The 7035-nt window shown below is 41.3% G+C and overlaps 1 protein-coding gene across 2 annotated transcripts in view; it reads right to left on the bottom strand.

Annotated features, from left to right (window-relative positions):
* Window positions 1-3506: 3506 nt before the first annotated feature.
* LOC109520353 (RNA binding protein, mRNA processing factor) overlaps window positions 3507-7035 on the bottom strand; it is a 25753-nt gene continuing 22224 nt past the window's right edge. For both annotated transcript variants that reach the window (XM_019877494.1, XM_019877493.1), the window contains exons 8-9: window positions 4770-4887; window positions 3507-3619 (exon numbers count right to left, since the gene is read on the bottom strand). The gene's annotated coding sequence lies outside the window, so the exon portion shown is untranslated. The remainder of the gene's footprint in view (window positions 3620-4769; window positions 4888-7035) is intronic.

The raw sequence follows: 7035 nt of genomic DNA on the forward strand, positions 1-7035 counted from the left end.
GATATGGATTTCAATGCCCATGGATGTTTTTTTTTTTTTTTTTTTTTTAGTCCTGTCATATATTCTCATCAGATCTAGTAGTCGGCTTCGAATATTCTTTTGTCATACATTTCATGTCGAATTACTGAAACGAGGACTGACTGGCGCGCAGTCTCTTTGAAGATCTGTAGGCGCAAGTCGTCCTTCTGACCACCAGATGGTGTTGTGCAGCTCCTAATTGTGTGACACGCACAGACGTTCACGCAAGCGGGATCACTCACGCACACTCGCACTCCTCGGCACGCCACCTTACAAAAGCAACTCTGGGTCATACAAATCGGGATCATGTCGATCTTTAATGGCAAACGGCCTGAAATGTCTTCATTGAACATTTTCATAAAAACCTTTTTTTGTTGTTGTTGTTTTGAGACAAACAAGGCTAGGCTAATATGCAGCTAGCAACAACATATACACAAACAAGCATGTACTGTACCATATTAGAAAAACACCCCAATGGCATTTGTTTTCTTTTCGTTCGTTTTTTTTTTTTTTAAATCAGGATTTCACAGTGAATTATGTAGTATTTATACAGTATATGATACATACAGTACAGTACGTTCCAACCCGTCAGATACAACACACACCCACACATACAAATGAATATACAATAATACTTACATTGAATTATATAATTGGGAAAACAACACCCATAAAATACGCACGCACACACTTTATAAATACTTGGAAAGAAAAAAAAAAAAACGGCATGAAAAAAATGCCTCATAAATGAAAAAAAAATCTCGGATCGGATACCATTGTGCATATTAATAATTGTTAAACATCAACTAGTCTGATAGGAAGGTGTATTTGGGCCACACATAAACAGGAATAAAGTTAGCCGAATATATGCGAAATAAACAACTCGATGTACACGGAATAAAGTCACGAATAACTCAAAAATAAAATGCATTCACCAGAATAAAGTCATCTTTCCAGGAAAAATATGATGGAGCTCAAGTTGTAATATTGTGAGGAAGAAACATCTTAAAAAAAGGACAAATCAATGAAAAAAAAAAGTCATAATAGAAAATTTGGGCAAAAATAAAGTAGTAACATACCAAGAAGGAAAAAAAAAAAAAAAAGTATGGACTTCATTTTCACAACAGAACAACTTTTCACAACACTGCGACTTTTTCACACGACTTTTTTATCGTAATCGCATTTGTTTATGCTGGTCCGAATTTTTTTTTCCTAGTAACACAACTTTTTTTTCCTGGTATCTTAGGAATTTATTCATAGAATATTGTGACTAATACAGTGTTGCAATTTATGTCCGTTACCATTCCGGCTTTTTTCCTGTGGCCTTTTTGAGTCATTTTCTTTCAGTACAGTGTGGTCCAAATACGCCTTCCGAGATACGACGCTACCTAACGGGGAAGATTGTTTACGAAAACGACATGTAAAAATTTGGACGTCAAAATGTGGCAAAGACAAGATTTTTGCGATGGACGTCGCTACGGCAGACTCGGCTCCCTTCTTAAAGATGAACATTTCAATACAGAAAAGTAGTTCGGCTGCCTAAAAATAGACAAAAGGAGACTTCAAGTCAGCGCCCTTAACTAAAGAAGAAGAAGAAAAAAAAATCCGATTGAGGACTTGATGAAAGGCGTCAAAAAGAGAAAAGTTGCACGATCCGAGCTCGCTCAGCTCCAGTGTACAAAATGAAATGCCTTTGGTCTGTTGCTAATTATAGCCGTGTATTGCCGTCTCGAAAAAAGAAACACTCGCGTCAACAAGAGCACGCCAACAGTACGGCTTTGGTATCGCACTCTCTTCTCGTTGGCTGGCAAAGAAAAAAAAAAGCAAAAATACAAACAAAAAAAAAAAAACAAAGCCACGGCACTAACTCCAGAGGTCAAACAAAAGAGTTTCATGTTGAACTAGGCGGAGGTAATCTGTTGGCATTTCATTTGGACTACCATGTAGAGGACAGCCCTAACAAAAAAAAAAAGAAATAAGGAAAAAAAAAACCTAATAATTTGTTCGATTGTCAGATGAAGTCCTAATATTGTGAGAGGGACACGTGTAATTTTACAAGCATAAGAAACGAAAAGTCAAGAAAACAATTCTGACTTTGATGGTCATAAAATTGCAAGAAAAAAAAATCTTTATATTACGAGCACAACCAGTGTTTGTGGGTGAAAAAAGGGGAATGATTTTTCGTAACACAAATAATTTATTACAATTTTCTTGTTATGGCGAAATGCCATCTTTTTTTTCCCGTTATAGCACAAATTTATTCATTTTTTTCAAGGAATATTGGACCTCCTTATATACTGTGTGATGAAATCTAAACTTTCATTGCAACAAGATGACCACTACTTTCACGACCGACGCTTTTTCAAGCAATTTTGTAAAAGTAGTCTTGCAACGTTACTTTTTTTATTGCAACTTTACGGCTGTCTTGGAACACAACAGCTTTTTTATTTTAATGCGACAATTTCTTGCTGTTAAAATTATGGCAATTTCTTTGGAAAGTAAAGAGCTGCGTTCAGAAATTAATGTGAGCAGAGCAAGCTCCGACTTCTGCCGCACAGAAAGACGAGGAAACATCCATATCATAACAATGTGACTTTTACTTTTTAGTTTAAAATGGCTTTCCTTAACCAGAAGTCACATTGAAGACAAAATACAATCGTAATAGATTAATACACCTTGTTGTGCAAACCGAAAGGTGGTTGCCATGACTACCATTCTTCTACTTCCAGTGAAAGATCTTTTTTTTTTTTTTGTCCTCTTTCAAAGAAGAAGACGAAGAAGAAGCAAAGATAGTTCACAATGTGCATTAATCCACCAGGATTGTAGCTTCCGCGACAGTGCGACATGGGATTCTGGTTAAGGGAAGCCATTTTAAGATCAAAAGAAAAAACTTGAACTTCGTTAAAAAACTAACATTTCGGCGTCTTCGCGTGCTGCCAGATTGCAGATGAATTTATGAACGCAGCCGAGTCAAAGGGCGGGAACTGTGTGGGGAGAGGTTGTAACGCAAACCCTACTTCCCCTTTCTTTCTTGAAATGTTACAACCATTCTCTCAAAATTTTTCTCGCAACAGTATCACGGGATTACACATTGTCCCCCCTCACAATAGAACAACTTTAAAATGGTAACAACTGAAAATAATTTGTTCATTTGTTGCATCGTAATTCCACGCTAGGCCAACATGAACCCTTCTAAATTGGTTACAAAAATACCTCTCTTAAAAAACAAATATTTTTTTTTTGGGGGGGGGGAACAATTTTAGTTAGTTGTTTTTTTTGTTTTTTTGTTTTTTTTTTGTCTCAATGTCATGCTCTTAATAATCCTACTAACACGAATAAGAATGATATAAGGACTACTCGTCGGATAATAACGTCTTCATCTTCACCATCCGGCAGCGCTTTAGCCACACGCCCGTGCGTATGAGCGCACATCTCCTTGCATACTTGTAAACAAAGCTGGGCGGGGGCTGAGGGGAGAATGGGGGATATCTTGAGTCTGTAACGGTATTTAAAAAAAGAACAAAAAAAACAAAAAAAAGTGGGCAGGGAGGGGTGGGTTCTCGATGTGTGATGGAGGCGGGTGTCTGGTGTGTCCTGAGGCCTGCGAGAAACAGCGGAGGAGAGAGGAGGGCGTTGGTGGGGGTGGGGGCAACCAAAAAGAAGCAGGTGAAGTTGCTATGGCGACTGCACACTCATAAAAGCACACGGAGGGGAGTATGACGCAAGCAACCTCAAAGGCGGCGAGGTGAAGCACGAAAGAGAAATAAACCTCATTAAAACCTTACACGTTGGCTAATTTTTACTTGTATTTTTTTCCAGTTAAAATGATGACTTCAATTTACAACATTACGATTTTTTTTTTTTTTTTGGATGGAAGACTGACTTTTGGGGAATATTATAACTTTATTTCATGACATGAACATGATTATGTTCACATCACATTTTTTTGGCGGGGTGCATGGAGGGTTAAAATGACGACTTTATTCATCATAACATGGCAACTTGTTTCTCGTAACATTACAATTTCGTTCTTGTAAAGTTACGACTCGTTTCGGGATGTGGGTATCGAGCCCCGGTACTAAACTGGCCCAAGGGCTGAATTATTAAAAACTGGAGTATTGATAAGCTCCACTCTTAACGGCTCTGCAAACGGTCTTGGAGAAATTACTCTAATTCATTTTTGATTTATTTAGACCAGCGCTGCCCAACTGCGGTTCTCGAGGGCCCCAACCCAGCCTGTTTTACATGTCGGCCTTCTCCCATCACACCCGATTCAAATGATCAGCTTGTCGGAAGGCTCGGAGAAGCCTGAGGACAATATGGATTCATTTGAAATCGGGTGTGTGTCATCTTTTGAAAGGCCAAACTTTGGGGTGACGATATGTAAATGGCTTCCAAAAAAAAAAGATGAGCTTTGTTGTCACTTTATCAAGGCGTCCACCATATTTTTTGATTTACTTTTGACTGCAAGGCTTTAAGGTAAGTCCTCAAAGGTCAGGCAACTTCAGAGACATTTTTTTTGTTTTTTAATCCAGACAGTTTGCTCAAAATTCGGTCTTTAGAGCTTCCACTATTGACGGACTTTGAAATTCATTGCACCTCAACCGCGGCGCGAGTCAAAATGAGCCTGAGCACACCCTGCCTCCACAAAGTGAAGGAAGCCCCCCGGGGCAGCAGAGAGGAAGAAGGTGTGAGCTTCACACCTTTTGTCGTTGTCCGTTAGCATCAGCGGACGCTAGCTATACGCTTACCGACGGTTCGCTGCTACCGCAGCCGGAGTCACTCCTCCCAGAGGGGTCAAACCGGAGCGGAGAGGCAGTCAGCGACGCCCGTCACAGCCGGCCGAGCCCACCATCACACATCAGGAACCTGAGGAACGCCCGGACAGATGTTTACAGCCGAACTGGCGGGATAGACACTTGCGTGCCGAGACCGACGCAAAGACCCATCCTGGTGTGCTCCCGTCGTTTTCAGTTAGGCACACACTGCGTATGCCAGTCTCAAGTCTTAGCCTTTTTTTGTTTTTTCAGTTGACCAAAAAAAAAATAAAAAGAAAAGAAACGGGCAAGTAAGATTTGAATGTATCCTCACTTCACGAATCATTATTTATGTATTTTAATAAGAACGTTTTATGTTTTGCGTCATGTTACAAGATAAATATTGATTGCTAACCGCGTCAGATGATGTATGTGGCACAGGTGCATGCTGCTACATTGCATTTTTGTGCGGCATTGATGATTTCTTTTCAGAACTGCAAGTGGATCGAGTGTGGTAAAACCCAGGTTCTAAAATTCAGAGCGGGGTTGTTTTTTCATTGGCCCGTCAGGGAAATCCTGCGAGGCAGGAAAAAATAAGATTTGAGGGACACGGCTGGCCTAGCTAATGCCCGACGGCACGGGTTCAATCAAGGGTGAGCGAATCGACGAGAACCCGCGCGCTTTCCCGACTCTCGGCTTCGCTGATGCGACGCCCGTAACTTTCCCGAGACCGCCCTGATTTGTTCCGGCTGAGGCGGCCAAGGTTAAAGACTGGGGTTGATCATTGAACACGTCGGCGCGCATTTGCGAACGCTTTAGCGATTTGCCGGCTTAATGTGTTACAGGCAAGAATTCGCAGCCAGGCGCAAGACGTGGGATCCGTCAACAAGGCGCGTTTGAGGACACGGGAGGCGGTTTTGCCGTTTTGCCTCCACTCATATGAACGTGGCCCACAGTTGTTTGTGCGCCGAGCTAGCTAGCATTGATCAGGTGAAAGAAAGAGTCCATGAAGCGCCGCGTGAAGGTAAACAATTTACCGCACAAGCTAATAAGGGTCAGTGCGCCTTGGCAAAGGTTGTGGAGTTTGTTTTTGTGGCCTGCCGTATGGTGGAATTCCGATTAAAAAAACGGAAAGAGCACTTGAGCTGCCTCTAAAATCCACCATTACAAATAAATTCATGAAAAAAATAATTGACTGGTGAAGTATGTGACCTTTTCTACTGCCCACAGTTCGCTGGGTTCGTCGAGTTTTTAGGGCAAATGTCGGCATTTGAAACATCACATTGTTTCATCTCGGAATTTGGTGAAACTGGTGGATACTGTATGTTTAAGGGAAACTTGTCAGCCAATCGGAGAAGAGGGTTCCCCCTGAGTGCAAGACAAAAAAAAAAAAAAACGTGACCTTTTCTACTGCCCACAGTTCGCTGGGTTTGTCGAGTTTTTAGAGCAAATGTCGGCATTTGAAACATCACATTGGTTCATCTTGGAATTTGGTGGAACTGGTGGATACTGTATGTTTAAGTGAAACTTGTCAGCCAGCCAGAGAAGAGGGTTCCCTCCAGCACAAGACAAAAAAAGGATCAATGAGAACGCTGAAAACTCAAACCATTTTATTTGAATTTTCAGGTGTTTTTTTGCCAAATAAGCCATTTGTAACAATACAAAAAAAAACCAAAAAAAACATGGAACCCACTGACTTTCATTTTTACGCTGACAACTCAAACCATTTTATTCGAATTTTAAGGTGTTTTTTGGCCAAATTGTCCATTTGTAACAACACAAAAAAAACATGGAACCCACTGACTTTCATTTTTGGGAAATCTTGTCTCGTAGGTCAGACCAAGAAAGTGACAATGAATATTATTTTAGAGATGGTGTTGACACTGCCATATGTTGATATGGACAGGAGCAAGGATGTATGGGTAAAGCAAAGGGTGGGGGTTGGGGGGGTACGGGTAAGGATTAGGGGAAGTGTTCGTTTTCGTCTATCCTGGAACTAGAAAATTTTGGTTTTGTCACACTTCCAGTTAAATAAAACCAACTGGTGGCCTCCACATGGACAACACTATTTAGAAAGGGGGGGGGGGTGCTCGAAGCCCCAGTAATCTGGAGAAAAGCCCTTAGGCCCCGGCTGTGTTTCTCACGTAATGGCAATAGCCGGCCGGCGATGAATGCGGGCCAGCTGACAAGTCTCTGGCTGCGGAACGCAGACACAGGGACAGCGCGCTTGGACTTGAGCGTTACATGTCAATGGGGGGGA

The sequence above is a fragment of the Hippocampus comes genome, unplaced genomic scaffold (assembly GCF_001891065.2).
Source record: "Hippocampus comes isolate QL1 unplaced genomic scaffold, H_comes_QL1_v1.1 scaffold143, whole genome shotgun sequence".
Classification (NCBI taxonomy): domain Eukaryota; kingdom Metazoa; phylum Chordata; class Actinopteri; order Syngnathiformes; family Syngnathidae; genus Hippocampus; species Hippocampus comes.